Genomic DNA, 14373 nt, shown 5'->3' on the forward strand with positions numbered 1-14373 from the left:
GTACTTTCGATTTGATTTGAAACTGTCTCATTGCTATATGTTTATCAATAAAACTTTGAAAAGAAAAAAAAAGATGAAAGCAAAAAAAATTCAACCAATTGGGAATGCAAGGGAGAAATCACAATGGATACTACAGAAGTCCAGAAGATCATCAATACCTACTTCGAGAAACTGTACTCCAAAAAGGTGGATAACACAGAACAGAGGGATTCCTAAACACAAGCAGATTGCTATAATGAAACCAAGAAGATATAAAAAATCTGCATAACCAAATATGAGCCAATGAGATTGAAAATTAATTAAAATCTTGCCACCAAAGAAGACTCCAGGCCCTGATGGACTCACTGTTTAATTGTGCAAAAAAAATTTAGAGAACTTGTGCCACTAATACTGAAACTCTTCAAGGATTGTAAAAGGAGAGAAATCCAAAATATTCCTGGATTCAAATATTACTGATTCCAAAGCCAGAGAATTACCCAACCAAAAACAAACAATATAAGCCAATCCTCTGAATTAAACATAGATGCAAAAAGTTCTCAATAATTAGCTAGGAAAGAGAATGCAACAAGTCATAAGGAATATTTTATACCATTTACAAGAAGAATCAATCACAGGTACTCAGGGATAGTACAACATATGCAAATCTCAATAAATGTAAGATACCATATTAACAGAACTAGAAGAAAAACTCATGGTCATTTCAATAGATGCAAAAAATATACTTGACAAGGTCCAACACTCATTCATGATAAAAAAAAATCTCTACAGAACATTATAATAGATGGTCATTACTTCAAAAAAGCTATGAGAAATCAACAGCTAATATCACATCAAATGGTCAAAAATTGAAAGTTTTATTTATAAAGTGGGGAACAAGACAAATGTGCATAGAATCCTTGCATAATCTACACAGAAGACCCCCTAAACTCCACCAAAAATATATACATTTAATAACCAAATTTAGCAAAGTAGCTGGGTATGAAGTCAACACTCAAAATTCAATAGCATTCCTTTACAAAGGAACAAATACACTATGAGATAAATTAGTGAAATAACACCCTTAATAATAGCACTGAAAAAATATTTCCAAATCTAAAAAAGGATGAAAAATATATCTACAGTAAAAATTATAGTATTTTGGAAAAGGAAATAGAGGAGTATGTGAGAAAATGGAAATATATATTTTACTCAGATATAGGAAGAACCAACAAAGTAAAAATGTGCATATTCCCACAATCTCTATACGGATTTAAAGAAATACCAATCAAAATCCCATTAGTGTACCTCAGAGAACTAGAAAAATAAAATCCTAAAATTTATTTGGAACTGGAAGAGAGCTATAATAACAAAAACAATCATAGGGAACAAAAACACAGCAAGGATCATCATAATTGTATGACTTGAGATTATACTACAAAGTCACTGTGACAAAAGCAGCATAGTAGTGGCAAAAAAATTAGACCTAAAGATTAATGGATGAGATTAAAAGATGTAAAAACAACTTTAAATATAGTCACCTTATGTTTGACAATTGTCCAAGCACATTCACTGGGAAGAAGATAAGCTCTTTAATAAACAGAATTGTTGGGATAACTGGATTTCCCCATTACAAAGAATAACACTATACTCAAGTATCTCTCCATGCACTAAACTAAAATTGAAATGAATGAAAGATACAAATATTTAAAATATATTATACTGCCCAAGTTTAAAGACTCAATCTAAAAATGGACTTTTGAATCTGGGTGTGGTGGTGCATGCCTGTAATCCTAGCACTAGGGAGGCAGAAACCAGGAGGATCACTATGAGTCTGAGCTGTGTAGTGAGACCCAGCACAAAAAACAAAAATACAAAACAAAACAAAATAAATAAATAAATAATTTAAAATGGACTTCTGAAATGAATACATATTTCTCAGGGGAATAAAGAGAAATGGCAAATAAATAAATGAAACAAAAAGGTCAACATCATAGATTATTTGAGAGTTGCAAATGAAAACAAGACTGAGATTCCATTTCATTCCAGAAATGAAGGTTATTATTTTTTTATTTTTTTTATTTTCAAAGTTTTATTGATAAACATATAGCAATGAGACAGTTTCAAATCATTATTAAGAAATCAATGAATAACAAATGAGTGTGGGGCTATGGGTGAAAAAACAACCCTTCTCAGCTATTGGTGGGAGTATAACCACTATGGATATCAGCACTGAGATGCCTCAAATTAATAGGATTAGAGATCCAATTTGATGGAGAAATTCCACTGCGGGTATCTTCCAGGAAGAATTAAAAACATCATACCACAGTAATAGATGCAAACCTTTTTTAAAGCTCCACATTTTGTCATAGCTAATACTTGGAAACAACTCAAATGCCCATCAAGCAAGGAATAAACAAAAAGATTAGCTTTGTATACAATGAAGCCCTACTCAGCCATACGGAAGGATAAATTTGAGACCTTCCTAGGTAAATGGATGCAACTTGAGTCCATATCTTACTTGAAACAAATTGGACTCATATGTGTGAATATCACATTGTTTCTTTGGTGTGAGAAATCAAAAGAATAAATAAGAACTGAAGTGTATAACAGGTATTTTAAAATAGGAAGAAAGTGTTCAAAAGAAGGAGAACTAGGGAAAGGGAAAGGAAAGATTTGAAAAGAAAAAAGTGATGAAGTATAAAATGGAAAGAAAGCTTTGTAAATGAGGAGAGGAGAAGGAATTGAAGGTAGGGGAGGGGATAAAAAAGAAAATGGAACCCCGGATATATCATGTTTAGGTACAAATTCCCTATGAGGAATGTGATCATTATGTATATCTAAATTGTACCAATAAAAAATAAAAATAGAGAAATCTTTAGCATATCGTAAAGAAATCAAGAGTTTGAGTGGGAAGTGAGAAAAACAAGATTAGAAAAAGAATTATGATGCAAATAAATAATATTCATCAGTTCTCAATCTTGGAAACCTTTGACTTAAGAAATATTCTAGCTATCTGCCAAACATTCCACGCTTTCCATTCTTTAGTCACTACCAGAGTGGTTACCTCAGTTTTCACCAGTGATATAGTTGAAATGAGAAGCCACTTTTATGCTGAAACATACATATGTCCGGATCATAAAAGCAACCCACAATGGGTTCAGGTGAATGAATCTTTCAGTTATACTACAAGAGTCTATTGCAGTAAAAGATGTACTCCCAGTACATCAAACTGAAAGTCTATTATGTAGTCCATTATTTATGATAGAAAGGTAATTAGGTTATGCACTCTGAATTTAGTGTCACACCTTATGTACAGAACTCATTCTCAAACATGAAGTAACATCAGAAATAAATTCATTAGGCACTAGAGAAATAACTAAGACAACTCATTTCAACATATTAAACTAATTCAGCAAATCTTTATTGGTCACTTGTTTTATCTTAGTCACTATGATATGTCAGGTGCAGGTAGAGATACAAAGACAGAAAATCTTTATTCTCTACTGGAAACCATGTGCTGATATACAAATAGTACGTTTCAGTGCACCAGAAACAAAGGTTAATCCAATATACATAATGTTGCTTCTGAAAAGATAAATTCTAGACTACAAACGATGAACCTACACAACTTAGAAGACAATGATTCACCAAGTGGTATTTATTTACAAGTTCACATGATAAAAACTGTTGCCAGTCAAAATCATTGAGTTAGACTGTGCATCTTGTCAACCTTCCATTTCATGTGTTAATAGAGGGGAAAACTTTATGTTAATGCAATATGGTTATCAATGTAAAAGCATTTGGCTTTGGATTGCTGGCACTTTATTTGAATTATGTGCAAATGACTTTATCATCAGTCTTTATTAAGAGGTTACTCTTTTTTCAATATGAACTTTGCATTCTAAGAATAATGCACCATTAACACACTAAAATGATATAATTTTCTTTATAATTACACTTTCAGTAAACAGTACTGGCTTGGAAGTATTAATGTAATTTGTAAACAAAGCATTTAATATTTTTTCACATAATTTTAAAACGGTTTATGTAAGATTTTTCTTAAAAATCAGCAACTCATATTTTTACACTTCTTTAATAATTAACATGTTTTTTCCAAAATAACAACTTTAATAATTTAGCAATTATAGATGAATTTGTTTGAAGGCATTTAAAAAATTAAGTTATATTCTATTCATTCCATCTTAGGTATGAGGTGGACTCTAACACTAGTGAGTTAAACAAAACAAAAACCAAGTAATTGTAATACATACACAAACCACTAGATGCCACTTTGTATACAGTTATTAAAAGTTGCATGTGCAAGGAAATTACACTAATTAAACATCTGGCTAATGGAACAATTTTTTAGAAACAATATGTCTATCACTATAGCTTATGTGCCCAATAAGCACAATATTATGTCTATGATCTGTACAAAAAGGTATAGATATGAGTCTGCACTTAACAAACTCCCAATCTAGAGTTTACATCAGCAACTGAATCATTAGGAAACTATGGACAAGTCATTTTCATACCCTAGGCCTATTTGCTCATTTGTAAAATAAACACAGACAAACCGACAGTGGGATCTCAAGTAGCTTCCAGTGCCGTCTTTGATTCTGTAGGGTTCATTAACTAAAAATGAGCATGGTCAAAAATCACTTCAGTGTTAAGACAATGCCCTTATACCTCTTGCTAGTATTAATAATACTCTAGAAAATGTGAATATTGTAAATTTGGAAGGATAGGAAGAAAAATACCTAGAGCAAAATGTATAAATGGTGTGAATGCAAAATGGTGCAACTATTTTAGAAAATAGTCTGGCAGTTTCTCAAACACATATGAAGCAGCAATTCTATTCTTAGGTATATGTCCAAGCAAAGTAGAAATATACAAAAACTTGTACAGGGATGTTCACGACAACATTATTCATAATAGTAAAAAAGCATTAAGAATCCAAAGATGATCTAATGGATCAACTGATAAATGAAATGTGACATATACAAAAAATGAAATATTATCAGGCAATGAAGAGTGACTACTGTTTCATGCTGCATTATATATGAACCTTGACAACACTGTGATATACAAAAGAAGCCAGATACAACATGCCACATGTTGCATGGTTTACTTATATTAAATTTCCAGTACAGAAAAAACTAGAGAGACAACAAATAAGTTTGTGGTTGCTTTGGCCAGAGGTTATGAGTCAATGCAAAGCTACAGCTAGGGAATATTTAAAATTTAATCTTAATGATGTAGGCATGATTCTATATCCATTCTAAAATCAACAGCATACTTTATATGGCTTAACTATACATTGTGTAAACAATATCTCAATGAATCTGTTTAAAAATTAAATATCAAGGAATAAAATGTGGAGTACTGTTGATGACTGTGAAGAACCAGTATTTTCCTGCCTAGAAGTTAACAAATCAGCTTGGTACAATATTATGGATGATGGTAGCATATACAAAATTTTTGATCAGAAACAACTGATAATTTTTTTTCTTTTTTGTATTCTTAGGGAAGGGTCTACAGGGTGTTCAGGGTCTCACAACTAGATGGGACTTGTAGTGATCCGCCTGTTTACAGCCTCCCAAGAGCTGGAATTACAGGTGTGTGCCACCATGTCCAGTCTCAGTTGCTGTCTCAGCATGCCCATGGGTAGAGGTGTCATAGCAGGCTTGGGGATCAAACCCCCAGCCTCTGCGCCTGCTTGCAGGTGCTATAAACTGCTGATCTATTTGGCCAGCCCTGATGATTTATTAATCAAGTCAATTTTGGGGGTTTTCTGAGCATCAATTGCCACAGGGTAATGCTAAGCAGACATGATGATGTTTTCATATGTGCTATACTGCTGATGTAGGGGACAAATCAGGTAGAGAACCCACATATTTTATAACGGACAGTAAGCTACCTTGACTTTTGCCCCCAGATATTATCTTTAAGGTAAACAAATCTGGCCTTTCCTCTAAAGGGAGATGCTATCTGCATTTTCCAAGTCATTCTCTATTAAAAAAAATCATGCTTGAAAACAGGGTTCAATGAGCTGGATGGACAGTTCCTCTCCTCTCAAGATTTGTAGAGACAGAAGCGATTCATGGAAATTTTTCTTCAAATGTATTATAGAATTTTAAAAAGTTAAGAGAATAAATCAAATACATGAACAGCTAAGAAGGACTTTTTAAAGACGTCTACAATTATTGTCAATTTTCTTAAGAGTGGTAATTATATCAGGTTTATGTAAAATAAAATAAGTTTTATTAGGTATGTTGCATGCTGAAGTATTAGGTATAAAAATGTTATGTCTATAACTCATTTTAAGTGGTTTATTAAAATACAAATATAGATACACAACACATATTTACATAATCATTAAACATAGAGATGATCTGTACTATTTATATAATCATTAAACATAGAGACACATATTTATATAATCACTAAATACAGAGACACACTAGAAAACAAGTCCTAAGAGGTAAAGTTAAGGGGCTGGAGAGATGGCTCAGTAGAATAAGTGCTTCCCTGGCAAGTACAAGGGCCTGAGTTCAATCCCCAGTTACAGGGGGCAAAAAAGATATAGTTAATATAGCAAAATTCAGTTTTTGAATTGAATTAAACAACAATTTTTTAATCTAAATGAAGATATGTGACTCATTATATCTTTCATTTTCTAAACACTGTTATTAAAAAGTTTGGTGTGAAGTACATTGAGAAAAATGTTGGAAACAATTATCCTTAGACTACAAACATCAAGTATATTTCATCATGTATGATATTTTTTAGAGACATCGAAGCAATAAGGCAACATGAAAAGGTTGAAACAAAATATGAAAAATTACACATAATAAACAAAGCAGAATAATAAAAAGTTTTGGTACTCAAGTTAAGGTATTAAGACAGGACCCCCTTAAATTTTATACATTAAGAACATTCTCAAAATATGTAAAACCACTATCTTGAAGAGGATAGAAAAGTCTGCAATCATAGTTTCAAGTTTTGAACAGACTTCTGACAACAGACTTCTGATAGAGCACACGAGAAAAATGCATTATAAAGATATAGGAATATTTGAACATGTGTAACAAACTTTTTAAATGGACAGATATAATAATGTATGCATTAAATGAAGAATGGACATACACATATTTTGAGCATATCTTGGAAATGTATAAAACTGATCACATACTGTACAGCTAGTCTAAATCTCAACAGACAAAATCTCTAATAGTAATGTAATTAAAAGAGAACAAAAATTTAAATCTAAACAATTTTTTTAGAGAACAGAAGAAATAAAATATTAGCATTACTTGATCCTAAACCTAAACAGGACTAGGTGTGAAAGGAAAATTACAGACCAATCTACAAATGAATATACATGCAACAATCCTAAATGAAATATGAAAAATTTGATTAACATAAGCCTTGGCCTTTGCTGAAAAGAATGAAAGGATTTGGAAAAGAAGAACCAAAATGATATTCATTGATTATATGATGGAATAGAGAGAAAATTCAAAAGATTCTCTACAGTGAATTTAGAATTAATATAGTTTAATGAACTTGTTGGACATAAAAACAATATAATACTATGAATTACATTTTATGTAACATAAACAAAAATCAAAAAACATAACAGAAAACATTCTTCCCAATGTAGCCTCTTAGGGAAAAAGTGATTATTATACTTTGTATAACGATGTCCCCCATAGGCTCATGTGTTAGTCTCCCACTGGTGATACTACTGGGAAGTAGTGCAAACATTAACTAGAAGCAACTAGTTGGAGGAATCAGGGCATATATAATGTTTTCTCAGGGTCCTTCTCATTCTTTCCCTCTCAACATCATGGCCACCATGAGGTGAGCAGGCTCTTCTCACATCATGAGGTTTTGTCTCACTACAGATCTACAAGCAATAGACCCAGTCGACCATGGACCATGAACTATTAGACCAAAACTATGACACAAAATAAGCCTTTACTTCTGAAAGTTGTTCATTTCAGCTATTTTGTACTTGAAAACTGATTAACACAGTGAGGTACAGAAATATGGCACAGATTTTTGGAAAGAGTAGCATAAAGAATGTACTATAATAAAAAAAAGTAAGTGGAAACCACAGGGAAAAGATCTACATAAGAAAAGATATACATCCAATCATAGACTGTTACCTGGCCATGCAGTAACAACATGTCATAATATTCATTTACCCAAAATAATGCAAACAGTTTACTGATTTAGTTGAACACAGGAAAGCATTAGGAAGACAATGTAAATGGTAGAGGAGGTTGTAACAGAAAGAGCACCTCATCTATTGTAGCACAAAGTAAATATACAGTGCTGATGAAGCAAAATGATTTGTGATATTTTCTCCTTGAAAAACTAAGTATAAAGTTAATGATGAAAGAAATTGATGGTTTTCAATACTTGAACTGTTAAAATCATATGAACACTGTATATGCCACAGTACCACGCAACTGCCACTCCTAAGAGTCTTATAAACTCTTAGGAGATATTACTTTAAGTCTACCACTTTAAACCTGAAGTCCTCTTCAACCTAGCTACCATATATCTCTATTTAGGGAGAAATGGATTCTCCATTAATACATAGTCCGGGACTAAAAATTCTAGACATCATTGTTATATACATTTATTTATATCCCATCACAATCCAGAGATAGGTCTTGTTATTTCTTTCATATAATGCTGTGAAGATGAAATGTTAGAGGATTTGAAGCAGATTTTAAAGATTAACTGAAGTATTCCTGTAATTTTAAATATGAAGAAATCGAAGTCAATGAAAGAGAACCAGTTTCTTGACATTTCTAAAATTTCAATATGATTCCCACTTGCTTTCAATTTCTGAGAGCAATCCAAGTTATTTTGAAAGATTTTCTATGAAGATGTATCAGTTTTCTGGCTATAATAAAATCTTCAAAAGCAAAATTATGAATGAACACATTAACCATTTGGAAAGCCTTTTAGCCAAAACCGTAGCTGCTACGCTCTAAACACTGAAAAATAAAGTTAAATAGACTCATTGAAATATCATGCAGGGGCCAGGGTGATGGCTCATTAGAATAAGCGCCTGCCTGGCAAGTGCAAAGGCCCTCAGTTCAATTTCGGTTCTGCAAAAAGAAAAAGAAAGGAAATAACATGCTGACAACATGTACTTCTACCACTACTAAAATAGTTGAAGTTATTTTTCTTATGGAAGTATTGTAATTTTTAAGACAAAAAGTCACATGTGGTGGTACATGCATAAAATCCAAACACTGTGGTAGGCTGAGGCAGGAAGATTGAAGGTTTGAGTCCAGACTCGGTAATGTCCCAGTTCAGTAAAAATCTATCTCATAATTTAAAACAAATGTGGGGGGTATGCTGGGGATGTAGCTCAGTGAGGAGGTCTTGATCTTAAACTCCAGTACCACCACTAGAAAAAAAAAAAAACTTGCTGTTCGAGATACTATCTTTTTTGCCAGTATAGGGTAGAAGAAGACTGATGAAAGGAGATGAGAGGCCTAAGAATGGTTCTGGTAGTTTTATTTTAATCTTTAAGGGAGTCCTTCATACTGTTTTCCATAACTGCTATACTAATTTGCATTCTTACCAACTGTAGGTAAGGGCTTGTTTTTGTTCACATTTTCAACTGTTTTTTATAATAATCCATTCTTATTAGGGTGAGATGATATCTCATTGGGGTTTTGGTTTGCATTTCCCTGAATATCCTACAGAAGTGGAACGAGCAATATTTGAAGAAAGTAATTTAATATAAGCATGTTCATGACCTAATGAGAAAATAAGCAGAAGTAAGGATCACAGTATAGAAGAAATAGGAACTTATAAACCATAATCCCGTCTTGTATATGTGCTCTATCTTCAACATTTGTAGTGATCCAGTTTCACCTGATAACTCTTTGAATGATGAAGAACTCACAAGGCAGCCACCCATAATACCATGATTTAAGGTAGTAATATAGTGGGCAAACTGCTCAACTCTCTCATAAATGAAGTTCAATAATAGAAACTAAAGCAAATAACAGGTTAAAAAGTCTTAAAATGAGATAAACTCAAAGAATCTGTTTAACATTATTTCTTAAAAGCCACAGCAGAAGTATCAGACAACATAACTTCACTACTCAAACTGAAAGCAGTTACTTTATACAAAAAATAAGAAGAGATTAAGAGTACTTACAGACATATTTTAGATGTAGACATTGGGGTTCAGAGAGCTTAAATTTACTCTGAGCCACACAAAAGCCCAGATTTTGTCTTTTGACTTCAAATGCCACATATTTTCAATATAAATTAGTTTTTCTATAAGAAAGAAACTAAACTTCCACTAAAAAATAATAGTTCAGAATGATGGGATGATAAACATGAATAATACAATAAAACTAGTAGATTTTGGGTCACATATTTGAATGTTGCAAAAACTTTAAACACCATTTAGAATGTTTTACTTTTAGATAAATGAGTAGGCCTTCATTGAAAAAAAGAACATTGAGGAGTAAGATGAACATTGATTTTATGAGAAGAGGATATTTATGGACTGGATATTGACAGCACTGCATCTTTCAATTCCATCAAACACACACAGACATATGCTGAGATTCAGTATCATTCTTGGGATTGTACTAAAGCAAGCCCACAAATATAGAGAGACTGGCACAAGTTATTTGTTTTGCTGTGGCCTTGGAAAAGTACTAACAGCACAGATAAAGGACGCATACAAAAAGACCACAGTACCATGATAATAAGAATAAGAACTTTAGTGTTGTGCTGAGCACAAATATGTCTGGAATGTTTCCTATAAAGCAATTAAAACCCATGTTATAAGTGCATTTAAGACTCAGTAAGACCAAATCCAGGGCTCTGTGCCAGTGAAGAAATGCACTAATATGATCCTGGTTGCCGGCTTACAGGAAGGAAAGAAGAAGAAATTGGTCTTTGCCTTTACAATTAGTGAGTCGGTATTTTCTTTGAATTTCTAACAGATTTACTGGCCGGTCATTTTAGCAGCTGGTATTCACAATAGGAGAATTCATGTGATATTTATTTTGTACACAGAAAAATGAGAAATTCTGCTACTGCTTTCAGTAAGACAAGTGCTCTGCAGCAAAGTCTCCAGGTATTTTCCAACATGAACAAAAATAAAGAAAATCTGTACCCTAGTGGAATCACCCAAAGCAGGAATCCTTCAGTTCTGGCTGTTTCATTTGTAACCAACAGGAGAAAACAATGAATTTTTATTGTTGCTGATTATAAAATATGACATTGATTACATGATATCACATATGAAAAGTGAAAAGTAATCAATTAAGATCTAGTCCCTCCCAAAGAATGAAAGTTCCAGCTCAATGAAATAGGCTAGTAACTGTCAGTATTCCAAAAATTTAAATGTCTCATCCTATTTTTTGATGGCACTAGGAATTGAACCAAAAGCCTTCACACTGAGCTACATGTCCAGCCCTTTTCTATGCTTTTAATTTTGAGACAGGATCTTGCTAAGTGGATCAGGAAGGACTCAAAAATTCAATCCTCCTGCATTTGTTCCCCACATTACTAAAATTACAGATACATAACCACATCTGAGTTTTCCTCTTCATGTTAAAGCTAGACTTTCTCACTTCTCATGACTGAGGAAGAAGCTATTTTCAAAACAGATTCAGTTTATATACCCTTCAAAATCTTTTTTTTTCCTTTATTCTCTTGTCATGACAAAAATATACCCCTTAGGTCTAACAGAGTCCAATAAAAGCAGAGGTGAGACAGAGAATTTGTTAATCTGATCAGGAATAGACAACTTAAGAAGTTTTTTTACAGGGAGAAAGAATTCAAGACATGTTTTATATACATACAGTCAATCAATGAGCTTTATTTTTGACTGAAGTAATGTGAAAGAAAATTTTATAACAACGTAACAGGAGAGTTTTTTTGCAATGGGTTTGCTGTGAGAGCACAGGTGTAGTGAAAACCACCACTAATTCAAAGCCAAAATGGGGAAGAAAAAGACTCCAATTAATATCATCATCAATGGAGACATGGACTCCAGCAAGTCCACCACCAGCAGCTATCTGATCTACAAATGTGGTGGCATCAACAGAAGAACCATTGGGGGCCAGGGAGATGGCTCCGTGGAATAAGCGCTTCCCTGGCAAGTGCAAGGGTCTGAGTTCAAACCCCAGTTCCACCAAAAAAAAAAAAAAAGAACCATTGAAAAATTTGAGGAGGCTTCTGAGATGGGGAAGGGTTCCTTCAAGTAAGCCTGGGACTTGGACAATCTGAAAGCCAAGCATGAGCGTGGTATCACCATTGGCATCTTCCTGTGGAAGTTTGAAAGCAGCAAGTATTATGTGACCATTCAAAGATGGTATCTCCAAGAATGGGCAGGCCCATGAGCATGCTCTTCTAGCCTACACACTGCGTGTGAAACAACTAATTGTTGGCGTTAACAAAATGGATTCCAGGGAGTCACCCTATAGCCAGAAGAAATACAAGGAAATTGTTAAAAAAAAAGTCAGCACCTACATTAAGAAAATCGGCTACAACCCTGACACCATAGCTATTGTGCCAAATTCTGGTTGGAATGGTGACAACATGCTGAAGCCAAATGCTAATATGCCTTGGTTCAAAGGATGGAAGGTCACTTGTAAAGATGGCAATGCCAGTGGAACCACACTGCTTGAAGCTTTAGATTGCATCCTCCCACCCACTCACCCAACTGACAAGCTTTTGCAGCTGCCTCTCCAAGATGTCCACAAAATTTTTGGTATTGGCACTATCTCTGTGTGCTGATGGGAGACTGGTGTTCTCAAACTCAGCATGGTGGTCACCTTTGCTCCAGTCAGTGTCACAACTGAAGTCAAGTCTGTTGATATGCACCATGAAGCTTTGAGTGAAGCTGTTCCTGGGGACAATGAGGGCTTCAATGTCAAGAACGTGTCCGTCAAAGATGTCCAGCATGGCAATGTGGCTGGTGACAGCAAAAACGACCCACCAGTGGAAGCAGTTAGCTTCACTGCTCGGATGATTATCCAGGACCATCCCGACAAGATCAGTGCTGGCCATGCCCCTGTCCTGGATTGTCACACAGCTCACATTGCTTACAAGTTTGCTGAGCTGAAAGAAAAGATTGATTGCCAGTCTGGTAAGAAGCTGGAAGATGGGCCCAAGTTTCTAAAATCTAGTGATGCTGTCATTGTTGACATGGTTCTAGGCAAGCACATGTGTGTCGAGAGCTTCTCTGGCTACCCACCTCTGGGTCATTTCGCTGTTTGCAACATAAGACGTCTACAGTTGCTGTGGGTGTCATCAAAGCTATGGACAAGAAGTCTGCTGGAGCTGGCAAGGTCACCAAGTCTGCCCAGAAAGCTCAGAAGGTTAAATGAATATTATCCCTGACACCTGCCATCTCAGTCTTATTCAGTGGTAGAAGACCAGTTTGAGAACTGCTTCTCCCAATTGGCCATTTAAGTTTAATAGTGAAAGACTGGTTAATGATAACAAGGCATCATAAAACCTTCAGAACGAAAGGAGAATGTTTTGTGTACCATATTTTTGTGTGTGGCAGTTTTAAGTTATTAGTTTTTAAAATCAATACTTTTTAATGGAAACAACTTGACCAAAAATCTGTCACAGAATTCTGAAACCCATTAAAGCAAAGTTTAATGAGAAAAAAACCAGGAGATTAACAATAATTAGTGCATTACATGTTGTTATCTTTAAAGTAGTTGCTTAGGGTACAAGATAAGGACATAAACATTTCTCCAATTACTATGAGGAAACAACTTCCTTTCTAATGAACTAAGAAACACTAATAGTACAACCGATTTGCATTTTTTCCTTTTCCCTACTGTCCCTTAAACCTTTTACCCATTCTAGTTCCCTTTTCCTTTTAAACTACTATTTCCCATTACATAATATCTATTGTACCACTGAGACCTTTTATACCTAATTTACACTTTCAGTTTTTCACACCAGGAAGACAATACAATGTTTCTAAAAGAGAGCTTGATTTACTTCACTTATGAATATGGTCTCAGGTTGCACCCATGTACCTATAAAAGTCTGAAGTTTATCATTTTTATAGCTGAATCATACACCACTGTAGGGGTCTCAGCCCAGGCACAGCATGGGTGAGACCATCTTCCACCCCCTTCGGACGCCCCCCACCACTCCACAGCACCTCCACCACCCCGTCTGCCCAATAGGAATTTCTGCCGCGTTCCGGGAGGCCCCAGACCCACTCCTAGCCCAGACCCAGTGATTGTGAAGGAGAGCTTCTTCTCCCCCCACTCCACCTTGCCCCTTCCAGGCACAGCTCAGGCCTAGCATACATGCCTGGGGTGTAACCCTGCAGCTACAATCCCTGCAGAGAGTGTAGAGGACAGA

At 34.6% G+C, this 14373-nt stretch overlaps 1 protein-coding gene and 1 pseudogene across 1 annotated transcript in view; one reads left to right on the forward strand and one right to left on the reverse strand.

Annotated features, from left to right (window-relative positions):
- The window catches only part of Col4a5 (collagen type IV alpha 5 chain), a 351283-nt gene that overhangs the window by 233138 nt on the left and 103772 nt on the right, over nucleotides 1-14373 (reverse strand). The window lies entirely within an intron of this gene.
- The window catches only part of LOC105743719, a 92131-nt pseudogene continuing 89736 nt past the window's right edge, over nucleotides 11979-14373 (forward strand).

Source organism: Octodon degus, unplaced genomic scaffold (genome assembly GCF_000260255.1).
Source record: "Octodon degus isolate 3935 unplaced genomic scaffold, OctDeg1.0 scaffold00157, whole genome shotgun sequence".
Classification (NCBI taxonomy): Eukaryota; Metazoa; Chordata; class Mammalia; order Rodentia; family Octodontidae; genus Octodon; species Octodon degus.